This window comes from Microcebus murinus, chromosome 4 (assembly GCF_040939455.1).
Source record: "Microcebus murinus isolate Inina chromosome 4, M.murinus_Inina_mat1.0, whole genome shotgun sequence".
NCBI classification, from domain to species: domain Eukaryota; kingdom Metazoa; phylum Chordata; class Mammalia; order Primates; family Cheirogaleidae; genus Microcebus; species Microcebus murinus.
Window position 1 is genome coordinate 30,102,858 of NC_134107.1, and position 12,944 is coordinate 30,115,801.

Sequence of the window (12,944 nt, forward strand, 5' to 3'; positions counted from 1 at the left end):
CCCTGTGGACTTCCGTGTCATGCTCTGGAGTTCCCAGACACTTCTCATTTACTTGCCACAGCAGTCCCAGTAACGCCACAGGGGAAAATAGCACAAGCTGGGCTTGACCTCAGGACTGTCGGAGACATGATCGGATGCTCATTTCACTTGCCAACTACTAGCTCTGTGACCTGGGGCAAGTTATTAGCCTCTCTGAGCCCCAGTTTCCTTGTCCTTAAAATGAGAACAACAAGAGCACCTGGCTCATAGGCTTGTTGTCGGGATTAAAGACTATGTATGTAAAGTCTCCGGCACAGTGCCTACTAATTTCTCAAGAAAAGTTAGCTGTCACAGTGGTCGCGGTTCATACCACAAGGCAACTGCTGTGGCTGCCAGCTTCCAAGATGGCTTTCAAAGATCCTTGTCCTCTAGTATCCGTGCCCTTGTGTAGTGCCCTCCCATGCCGATGGGGCTGCCCTGTGTGACCAGTGAGTATTGTGGAACTGTCAGTGGATAATTTCCAAGGCTGAGTCACAGAGGACATGGTAGTTTATTTCTTGCTTTCTTTGATTATTTGCTGTGGGGGAAGCCGGCCGCCATGTTGTGAGGACACTCAAGCAGCCCTGTGCATATGTCCACATGGGAAGGAACTGAGCTTCCTGGCAACTTCTTGTCAGCCACTGGAGTGAACCACATTGGATGCAGATTCTCTAGCCCCAGTCAAGCCTTCTGATGGCTGTACCTCTGGCCGATGTCTGACTGGCCTTCACATGAGCTGGAATGGAACCACCTCGAAACCCCCAAAATTCCTGATCCACAGAAACTGTCAGAGATAATAAATGTTCATTGTTATTTTAAGCCACTAACTTTCAGGGTAATTCACCATGCAGCAATAGATAACTAGTATATCTGCCTTTAAGGTCATCCATAGGGTTGACATACTGGTTCCATAGGCTGTTTAAAATGAGTAAAACAATTAGAATTTTGTGTAGTACATAGTAAGCACTCAATAAATTTTAGTTTCATTATCCTAGGTTTTTTTTTAATTGTCCTTATCATTACCTTTCTCCCAAAGCCTCTAAGACCCAGGCCTTTCAAACTTTCCAAAAAACCATTTTAAACTTGAAGAAGAGTAGAAACATGTTAGAACTAACAGGAAGGTTAAAAGGGACATGAACACTGAAAGGACCAAGAATAAATCCTTACTTATAAAAAACTATTGAAAACAAGCCCACATTAGCTTCATTTACTCCATAAAAACCAGGCAGAGAGATGGTAGAAGTTCAACTTCCCCAGTCGCTTCTGTGGTTCATGGTTTCATAGGGCTCCAAATTCCTTGCTCTGTGCTCTCCCTTTCCTTCTGATTTTCATTCTTCTCTTGGGTGTGTGAAGAAAATAGAAATTCACTGGAGGATTCAGCCAAGGAAGGCTTACTCCACTCCGAACTGTAGTGGGTGGTGGGAACTACTGAGAGGCTGCTTGTGGAAGGTCATTAAGTCCCTCCCAAAACACACCACACACACACACACATACACACACTCTTTCTACCCCAACATATAATCAGGAAGCACAAAGTCAGGTCACTAGGAGAACGGGCTTTGAGGTGGTCTCATGCACCTGGGCTCCTAGGTCCCACCGCTTACTAGCTGTGTGAGCCTGAGAAAGCCAATTTATCTTCAAGCAATTTCCTGTGAAATGGGCATGATATTTGTACCCAGCTCCTAGGATTGTCATATGAAGTGAAAGGACTCTTTCTCATTCCTTTATTTATTTGACAAACGTTTATCGAGCACAGACTCTATGCCAAACCCTGTTGTAGGCTCCAGATTGCCGCAGTGAACAAAGCCAAGTCCTTGTCCTCAGGGAGCTCGCGGTCTAGTTGGGGTGGTGGACAAGTATCAAATCAACAAGTGTCCACATCATGTAGTGTCATAGGGCATATAATATCATAAGGGCTATGTGAACAGTTAGCAGAGTTCTTAATGCAGAACTCCTATATCTTCAGCTCTTATTTATATTACAGACTTAAGAAATACATGTAAGGGGAGAGTAACTCCAGGAAACATAAACATTAAATTTGCAGAAGAAGCCTGCTACGGGCGACCTCTGAGATGAACCACAATGCTGCCCATCTCCAGATATCCACACCCATGTGTAATTCCCTCTCCTCAGTATTGCTGGACATAGTAACTCAATTCTAGCAAGTAGAATAAGGCAAAATGGTGGGATGTCACTTCCAATATTAGGTTACAAGAAGACTCTGGCTCCTATCCTTGGAATGGCCCTCTCTTTCTCTCTCACTATCTCTCCCCACACCTCTTGATTGCTAGCTGCCATGTTGTGAACTGCCTTTTAGAAAAGCTTATGTGGCAAAGAAATAAAAATGCCTCCAGCCAACAGCCAGTGAGAAATTAAGGCCCTCAAACCAACATCTCACAAAGAACTAAATCCTGCCAACAACCACATAGGTGAGCTTGGAAGCAGATCTTTCCCGGTCAAGCCCGGTCAAGATGAGACCACAGCCGAGGCCAGCAGCTTGCCTGCAAGCTCATGACAGGCCTTCAGGCAAAGGCACCAGCTAAGCTGTGTGCAGAATCCTGACCCAGAAAAACCATAAGGTTACATAAGTTTGTTGTTTTCAGCCACTAAGTTCTGATGTAATGTGTTACGTGGCAATAGATATCTAATGAAAAGCCTTACGGCAAACATCATGTCTGTGAACACTTAACATTACTGAATCTCACTTACCAGTTAGCCTGAGAAAGATGGTGTGAGAGGATTATCATTAGCCAAGCGTCTGCTTCAGGCATTGTATATGTATGACCACATTTAATCTTCACAGTAATCTCTGAGATAGATATTATTGTCCCCTTTACACAGATGGAGAATCTGAGGCTCAAAGAATTTAAGTGACTGGCCCAAAATAACCCCATGAATAACTGAGATTTGAAACCAGATCCCTTTGATTCCAGAAGATTCCCATAATCCCATACCAAACCATGTTGCCTACTACACAGCAAAACGATCCCTACTTTATAAAACACAAAATGTATTTGTGGCTCAAAAGATAATGTGTTCACTGGTTTTGAGCTAGAAAGCTAAAGAAGCTCAGCACATCAAATGGAACTTGATTCATTATGTGATATAATCGAATGCCCAGAAAAGTTTTCAGGATGCTTCTAATTGTTGGGAGTCCCCAGCCAAACCCAAAACATGCTGAGCATGAGGGTTCTCCCAGTTAGAAATTAAAGTCATCCCAGAGCTGCAAAATGTGTGTGTGTGTGTGTGTGTGTGTGTGTGTGTGTGTGTGTGTGTATACATAATTATTATTTTTAATTGTCAGACTGATCTACAGAAAAATACTTCTGGGAACCAACAGAGTTCTTATAATTTGTGTTTAATATAGTCACAGCAGAAGAGAGATCTGTTGACATTTATTAATGAAAATTTTGTACTATCTGAAATTATGAAACTTTTACCCTTCGTTTTTAAAAAATTTGTAGTTATTTACTTTAATGCCTCCATTTAATTACCCCTTGGATGAAGTTGTCTACTTCCTCAAAAGGGTGATTTATCACATGTGACCAGTCCTGGAACTAAGAAAAATTGGCATGAAAAAGAAGTTAACCTGTGGTTTATCAAGAGAAAGTTTGGCTGGTTTTTTACCACAGCCACATGTCTTTTTCTTTCTCAATTGTAAAAAAAAAAAAAAAGGTGGAGTTATTGAATGTATTAACCTATTCTGGTCTATCAATTTGATGGGAAAAACTGTCATTGAACTGCATAGATCTGCAGTGTCCAGTGTGGTAGCTATGAGTCACATCTGACATTGAGCACTTGAAATGTGGCTATCCTAAATTGCTCTAAGTATAAAATGCAAACTGGATTTTAAAGACTTAGTCCAGGCCAGGCACCTTGGGAAGCAAAGACAGGGGTATCACTTGCGCCCAGAAGTAGAAGACCAGCCTGGACAACATAGTGAGACCCCCATCTCTAAAAAGAAAAAAAGAAAAAAAAAAATAGCCAATATGGTGGTGCACGCTTGTACTTCCAGCTACTTGGGAGGCTGAAGTGGGAGAATCATTTGAGGCCAGTCCGAGGCTGCAGTGAGCTAATGACCATGCCATTGCACTCAAGTCTGGGAGACAAAGCAAGATCTTGTCTCTACAGAAAAAAAAAAAAAGACTTAGTCCATAAAAGAATGTAAAAGATCTCAATAAGATTTACATCGAAAATCTTATAGGTTGAAATACAAAATTGAGATAGATAGAATTAACTAGACAAATATTGAAATTACCATCACTTGTTCTTTTTGCTTTTTTAATGTGGCTACTAGAAAATTTTAAATTTCATTTGTGGCTTGCATATGGTGCTCACAACATATTTCTTTTGAACCACGCTGATATAGCTAATATTTTACTTTGTGAATGAACACATGACCCCTTAGAGTTTCTTGCCTCACAGTCAAGTATAAGTCCTGTTGACGATCTCTGACTTAAGAAAGACTTTTGTTCCCCACCCCGCCCCGTTCTCTATCTGACTAATTCTGCCTGAAAGCCCTCTTAACCTTATATTCTAGACATCAAAGCCCATTGACATGGAAGTGATTTTAATATCATAATTTCAGTATTCCAAAGGCAGCACAGGGCAAGAAGGGCGATAAATGAATTGGGAAGAAAGAACCAATCTTTCTAGACAACATGAACATTTGGCACTTGGCTTCAGAAAAGAACACAGCACTGAATCAGACCTCCATTTTCAGTGGGGAAATTTATACAGTAATTAACTAACAAGCCAGAAGTCACAGGAGATCGTCAGTGACAAACGTGAGAAAATGATTCCATAATGCCTGGGTCTGATTACCTAAGTAACAAACTCCCTTTCATAGACAAACAGGTAAGCAGCAGACTTCAATAGGAGCACTCCGGAAAACCATCTGGAAGATAAACAGATTTACATTTTTAATCTGACGTTATTGGAACATTTTCCCTGCACTGTGAAAACTCCGCTTTAATAATTTAAGTTGTTTTTCTCAGTAAACCTCAGCCTACTTCTTTAAAACACCTCTTCATTTCAAGCTAGGTTCTTTGGGCTTGATTGATTTTAATGTTGAAAAGGTTAATTCCAGACACTGATTGCCTAACCTGGGACTGATGTGTGGGTTTGTAGTTCAACTTGGGAGCGGGGAAAGGGGGTGGGTTTTTTTGTTGTTTTTTTTTTTTTTCTCTTTTTGCTCAGAGCTTTCAGTGAATTCCCAGACTCAGTATGGAAGGAAGTGAACAAAAGGGAACAGGAAGGGAAACTATTTTACAGTTTACAGTTTTCATGGCCTTTCGACATACGTGTGATGAAAACACAGCAGAATTACAGATACTGTTTGCTTTTGTGAGGTGTTGATAGCAGCTCTTTTAAAATAGCTAGGATCCTCTACCTTGTCCTCCAAGCCAGAAATCTGGGTGTTAAGCCTGGACTCCTCACTCTCTTTGACTCCCCACATCACCAGTCCCCAGCATTTGTAGATTCTATGTGCTTAACATCTCTTAAATCCAATTCACCCCTCTCCTTCCCTCCTGTCCCTCCCTTAAATCAGACCCTCATGCGCCCGCCCATGCCTGGGTTGCTTCAACTACCTCCTAACTGGCCTTCTCAGATCTTGTCTCAAGTCTTGTCTTGCTCCTGCTCAATCAGCTTAAAACTTCCATGGCTCTCTTATTGCCCATGGGCCAAGTCCATTTTCCTTAGCTGAGTATATCTTTTACAAACTGCTGCAGAGGCCCATGATCAGGGGGAATGGGGACAGAGAAAGGGGCAAAGGGTAACACCAGAGGGGTGGGCAGGAGACTTTTGGAGATGTTAAGGAGTTTAGTTATTTTCCTATACGAAGTCACAAATAGTTTTAAGCAGAGACATGGCATGAACAGTTTTGGTTAATGGTTAAAAGCAGGGGTTCTGGAATCCAGCTAAAAGTCTGGCCATGCCACCAAGCTGTGTGTCCTTGGGAAAGTTACTTAACCTTTCTGAACCAGTTTCTTTAACTATAATGTGGGAGTTAAGACCCCTATGAATAGGCACACTTGTGAGATCTGAATGAGGTAATGCTTAGCATACTGTTTGGCACCTAGTGAGCACCCCACTAATTATAACCAGTATTACTATTAATAATTCCTACTCTTCTTCTAAGAAGCCCTCCAGGATCCCTCAAGACTGAGTTCAGCCCCATTTCTATGTGCTCCTGTAACACCTTGTATTGTCCCTGTCTGTTGGACTTAGGAATCTGTATTTTAATTGCCTATTAATATGTTATTTCCCCCATCAAACCGTAGCTCCCTAAGGCCAGGAACTATGGCTGACACAGTGGAATGAATGAATAACCTAGATTGCTTTGTATTTTGATTCACACGATCTCTTTTGTTCTCTCCTTATCGCCACTTTACACTTGTGACAAAGGCTCAGTCAGGGAAATCAAGTTTTAAGCCCAAAGTCCTACAGTCAATAAGTGTCAGAGACGCAGCTTGTCCGAGGTCTCATGGCTCTCACCAGGGCCTGGAAGGAGGAGAAGTTGCGGGGGAAGCAACGCCCTCTACAAACAGCCTTCCGAAAGCAGGACGGGTGTTTTCACTAAGCTTCACGAAATGTCAAAGTGAAGGAATAAAACACTTCAGCTGGAAAAATAATAGGTAGCCAGAAATCAACCCCAATCCTACCAGAAATAACAATTCCAGGAAACAGAGCTATACACACAAAAGGGAACATGCCCCAGGACACACACAGTAAAGTCACCTTGGCGAAGCGTGCATCCTCGTGGCCAAGCCAGGGGAGTGACTGCATTTAGCAGAGACTTGGAGGGAGGACGTGTGCCCTCCTACTCCGTCGGAAGAGACGTGCCAACCCACCCGGCGACGTTCACGTCCCTGCCTTGGAACCAGAAGCCTGATGGTGTCGAAAATCCAGAGCAGTCACAGCGAAACTTTCCAAGGTGGAGAAGACCGGGCCGCGGTAATGCTAGAAGCTGTCCACGTAGGCCAGTTGGCTCTACTCTCACAGCACGGCGCCAGAGAAGCCAAAGCTGAGGTTGATACTGGGATGGGCCAGTTGGCTTTGCACTGACAAGGAAAAAAGTTCTACGGTCACTGGCTAGAACCTTCATCCCACTCAGTCATGCTGCCAATGCTGGTGTTTGAGGTCGAAAAGCGATTGGGTAAGAGTTTGGAGCACCTCATGCCACCCTTGACAAACAGGGCTGACATTCAGACAGCACACACACAGATACGGACAGTCCCCTGTTGAATAATAAAGCACTTCTGGACTAGTTGGTAAATAGGGCCGAGCCCCCCGAGGGTGTCCCTATCACCCCAGCTGTCTGGCTCCTCCCTGGGACCTCTGGAGCCCCCCGTGATGCAGCGGCCGTTTGGAGCAACAGCCTGATGCAGCAAGGGGCCAAGTCCCAACAGGTAGGTGCCCTGCCTTTTGAGTGTCATTTCTGATTACAACTGCTAGAGAATAGCAAATAACTCCTTTCGTTCATTTATTCATTCACTTGACAATTCTTTATCCAGCACCTGTCACATTGATAGCAGATCGATAGTGTGGTTTTCACGTGTGGAAAGGGGCTTCTTGATCTATACGTGCAAACCTCATTCAGGCAGAAGTATAGACAGATCAATTGGACACCTGGGTGGGAGGATTTGGGCCGCAAGTTTTGGAGGCCTCAGTGCCCTTTTCATCCATCCATCGACTCATTCATTAATCAAATATTTATTAAGTGCCTACACTATACAGGGCCCTAAGCTGGGTGCATAAATCAGACTCAGACCTTGGCCTCTTTCAGTCGAGCAAAGGCGCAAAGACCAAGTCTACAAACACGACAAAGCCAGGAGCAAGAAGTAGTGGGAAAGGCATCGAGGTACAGAAACCAGGACTTCCCAGTGTGGGGGGACCGTCTGATTGCATGGGATTTGCTAAATGTGTAACTGGATGAGGCAATGTTTATCAGTATTAAATTTAAATAAAATATCTTGAATTGGGGTTCTAAAACTGGTCTTCGTAAGAATGGAAAAATTCTCCCATAAAAATAATGGCAGCGACTATTCACTGAGAGTTTTCTCAGTTTGGGTTCCCCTGAACAGGGCCTGAGACGAGGACTTGGGTGCAGATAATTTATTGGGAGGTGAACCCAGGGAGCAGAAGGGAGCAGAGGAGATAATGTGTCAACAGTGGGAGAAAAGCCAGTGAAAGGTGCATTTGTTGAGCTGGTCAACGCTGCGGGTGACAGAGACTCTATCTGGACATGGCCCCTGTGGGCTGTGTGTATATCACACCTCTAGTTATTCCTCTGAATTGGGGGATGAGACATTTATCCACAGACCCCTGTCCTCTGCTGGCTGACTGTTAAATCTCTGCCCTTCCTCTCTGCCCCACTGTGGAAGCGATCCTAAGGCAAAAAAGCTGAGAGACCCCATGGACGCCAGACCCAGCCACAGCAAGGGAACCTGTCCACGGCAGCCACAGCCCCAGCCACGTGGGCTCCCAATATGCCAGGTATCTTACATTCCATGGGCAGGTCCTTTGATTTTCCTCATTTTCAGAAGAAGAAACTGAGACATGGATAGGTAAAGTACCTTCTTAAAGGTTGCAGAGTTAGGACATGGCTGAAGATTCAACCTATATTATCCAAATCTTGAGTCTAAGCTTTAGGCCATGTTAAAATACTGCCTATGCTGGAACTTCAGAAAACAAAACAAAAGAACCAATTGGGGATAGGATGGGAGAGAGGCAGAAACAATATTAGGAAATTTTCTTATACACTCACCCTCCCTTTTTGTGGAAATACAGAAAGACAGCCAATCTGGCTGTAGACTAAAAAAAAAAAAAAACCCTCTGGAAAATGTCTTGTAATGACTTAAGAGGACAGATTTACAGACAATTCTCTACCCCAAACACTCACAAAAATATATATTTTTAAAAGCACATGTGTTACCCATTATTCCAATGAAAGCCCAATACATATTGAGGCCACTGATGCTTCATGCTACAGCTCCAGGAAGGCTGAAGACCAAATATTTAGTGTAATTCTTCATACCATGATTCTTCTTGGCTTGGATTTTTAAGAAGTTGAGAACACTGCTTTCTCTGAAGCAAAAATAAAAATGTTTTGGATAAAGTTAAAGACAGATGACATTTAGAGAGATAAGTGAAGCTGATATATCCGTATTCAGCTGGTATATCTACATTCAGAGTGAATGAGGATCAAAACTTGGAATGGATTTATTAACAACTCATCACATTACTGGGAGTGTGGGGTAATATTTTGTATGTGATGTACCAGCCGTCTGCAGAGCGAAGCAAACCCAAAGATCAGAGACTTTAGTCTCCTGGTCTCCAGGGAGACACAGAGGATAAAGGCCACTAAAATGACATGGTTCCTGTCATTAGAGCGCTCATTGCCTGCTCCATTCTCACTATCAATTTGGTTTCATCGCAAGTTTCCGTACATGGATTTAGCGCTTGTTAGTCATGACTGGGATCCATTAGGTTGCTCTCATTTTCTACCCCTGGGCCTCCTGTCTGAGTTTTCTCAAGCTTGATGTCTGTCCTAATTTAAATGGGACATCAGACACTTTACCTGTGGAGATTGTGCCTCTGCTTGGTAGATCACAATTAGGAAGCTGCTATCCACACTCTTTCTACTAGTGAAAGAAAAAGAAATAGAACCATCAGTAAATACTTGAAATGCTAAAATACCCAAAGAGGAAGAGCTATGTAGGGTTGTAGCAATAGAAAAGATATTGTTTACTCTATGGAACTCTATGAAAGCCATTACACCATAAGACCAGTCCCAAGAGGAAGTAGTATTTAATGAAGGCCAATCCAAATAGACACAATGTAATTTGTAAGGAGTTCTTAATTGGATTCTTTCAGAAATTAAGAAGAATCTATTTGTAAAATCTCACACATATCCAACATGCCTCACTTTTCTCTCAGTTTCCTTACACTGCACTGGTTAGTACCCTCTTTCTGCAAATTACTGGAAACATTCATTAGGATAATGTGTTCAGCAAATACTCACTTCCTTTCCCTTCCCACTGTGGGAAGAAGAGACTTCCCAGCTTACTGAAGTTGGGCTGAGCCATGTGAATTGCTTTGGCCAATGGAATATTGGCAGATGTGACTGGTGCAGACAGAGAGGCCTTAAATCTGCTTGTGGATTTTGGCCTGACCTCTCATGCTCTGTGAATTTGCCATGAGAATGTGCCCTGGGTATTTTCTGCTCCATCAATATGGGGCCCAGATCAATGAGACATGGAGCAGATCTGGAGCCTGGAACCAAGTCTGGCCTGCCCACAGCCTGAAGCAGAACCACCCAGCTGAGCCCAGCCCAGTCACCATCAGCCTAATTGTAGCCAACAGCAGACCCATGTGCAGGAGAATAAGCGTTTGGTGTTAGCCATGAGTTTGGGGTAGTCTGTCCATGGCCAGTGTTTCTGTTTGTCCTTCTCCTCTCTCCTTCTTCCTAATTCTAATTCATGAAAGCCCAAAGGAATGGTAGAGAAGGGAGAGAAATATGATGGAGCAAAATCAGGATCTTCTTTAACGCACAGCAGAAGGAAAAAGGCTGGAAGTAATCATATGTTGATAATCCTTGAATTGTCATGTCTGTGATAATAGCTACCATTTATTTGTTCTATGACAAGCTCAATGTTAAACACTGTATAAACTTAAACACATTTAATCCACCCAATAACCTAAGAAGTCAGAATAAATGTCACCATTTGAGAGGAAAGAAAACTGAGGCTTAGAGAGGTTACATATTTTGTTAGAAGATGCCAGAACTAGGATTTAAATACTCAGGTTTAGGCAAATCCCAATAATTACTGAGCAACCTAAGCATTGAACCAGTCTCAAGATGAAATACCAGTCTTTAATGTAACAAATTGGTAAAGATTAGAAACACTGTAATACTGAGTATTGGCAAGAATACCACCAGGGAAGCATCTTATAAAATATAGGTGAGAATGTAAATTGGTGCTAACATTTTGGAAAGCAATCTGACAATATTTAATCAAGAACCTAAACATTTGCATACCCTTTGAACCAGTAATCCCACTTCTCTGATTATATTCTAAGGAAATAATCAGAGATGCAGCCAAAGATTCACGTACAAAGCTTTTCTTCAAGACGTTGCTCATCACAATGAAAAATTGGAATCAACTGAAACGTAAAATAGTTGCAGGATGATTAAATAATTTGTATTGCTACAGGCTGGAACAATATGCAACCATTAAAAATCATATTTTAATGATACGAGGGAAAGTTTGCAATAACTAAGTGAAAAAAAGAGCAAGATATAAAACGTAATATACAGTGTGATTCCAGTTTGGAGAGTATGTTTGTGTTGTGTGATTGTAAAATAAAATAATAGTAGTAATGCATTATTTCTGCACGATGATTATTTTCTGTGGATTTTTTGTATTTTAACCAATTTTTTGTATTTCTCAAATTTATTGAATAAGCGTTACTTTTGTAACCAGAAAAACATATTTTAATAATTTTTTAAAAAACGACAATTTTTATCTCTGTAGAATATAAGCTCTATGAGAACAGAAGTCTTTATCTATGTTGCTCACTGATTCATGCCCAGAATAGTGTCTGGCTCCTAATACATACTCAGGAAATATTTGTTGAGTGAATGAAAGTTACACCCCGTGTTGTGTGCTAATCTATTATGTTTGTTTAGGTTATAGTTTCATTAACAATTATCCTCAAAACATCAACCATTTTGATAGGCTCATGCCTTCTGTGGGCCAGGACTTGTGTGTATTAGTCAGCTCTGGCTGCCATAACAAAATACCATAGACTGGGTGCCTTAAACAACAGAAATTTATTTTCTCACAGCTCTGGAGGCTGGAAAGTCCATGGTGAAGGTGCCAGCCCATTCGGTTCCTGGTAAGGGCTCTCTTCCTGGCTTGCAGAAGGCCTCCTTCTTGCCGTGTCCTCTTGTGGTTGACAGAGAGCAAGCGAGCTCTCTGGTGACTCTTCTTATGAAGACACTAATCCTATCAGACCAGGGCCCCACCCTCATGGCCTCATCTAGTCCTAGTCATCTCCCAAAGCTCCCATCTCCAAATATCATCTCTTTGGGGGTTAGGGCTTTGACATATGAATGGGGGCAGGGGGACACAAACACTCAGTTCATTGCAGCATGACTAGCTGGAGGTGACTTGAAATGTTAGCAGGAATCATTGGGAGGCTTCTTCCCTCGCATGCCTGATGCCTGGGATAACTCAGAGGCCAGATTCAGCTGGGACTGTCAACTGAAATGTCAACACATGCCCTCTCCACCTGGCTTCCACGTGCCATTCTGTACAATGCTAAGCCACTAATATTTTGGGGTTGATTATTGCAGCGTAGCCTACCTTATTCTGGACAAATACAATGAGTTTCAAATATACAGCTATTTAATGTAATGAGATATACTGAATGTACCTTGTCTTCTTATCTCTGCTAGCCTGGAGGTCATCTGAGGAATGTTTCTTTTCCATCCTGGGCAATGGGAAAAGCTACTCAGTGAGGCACATCAGATACACAAAGCAAAGACCAGGGTGCCTGCCCTGCCATGCCACTTACAAGAAGTGTAAGTTCTTGGATAAATCACAGCATCTTTCTGAGCCTTGGTTTTCCCATCTGCAAAATGGGAATGATGATTATAGTATTTGTCTCAGGATTGTTGTGAGACTCAAATGAGATGAGTTATCTACTATATGGCACTGGGCACAGCATAAACACTAATTAAATGTCAGATGTTGTATTTGTTCTGTTACTATGAAACAGTCCATGATCTCTTTATCTGAAGGCTAGGATGGTGTCAGGTGTCAGGTATGCACAATTAAAAAAAAATGGGAGTCAGCACATCCAGAAAAGATTTATTAATAGTACCTTTTGCCTGTATTTAGGATTGGAGACAAAGA

The 12,944-nt window shown here is 42.3% G+C and overlaps 1 long non-coding RNA gene across 2 annotated transcripts; it reads right to left on the minus strand.

The window, feature by feature from the left end:
- Window positions 1–204: 204 nt before the first annotated feature.
- Window positions 205–7,153, minus strand: LOC109730652 (uncharacterized). 2 transcript variants are annotated; one of them, XR_012918943.1, is made up of 3 exons: window positions 6,760–7,130; window positions 4,843–4,915; window positions 205–4,143 (listed from the first exon to the last, which is right to left on the minus strand). It is a non-coding gene; the product is annotated as an uncharacterized LOC109730652 (long non-coding RNA). The 2 variants fall into 2 exon arrangements; XR_002223623.2 differs by lacking the exon at window positions 205–4,143 and having other exon boundaries at window positions 4,735–4,915; window positions 6,760–7,153.
- Window positions 7,154–12,944: the final 5,791 nt, after the last annotated feature.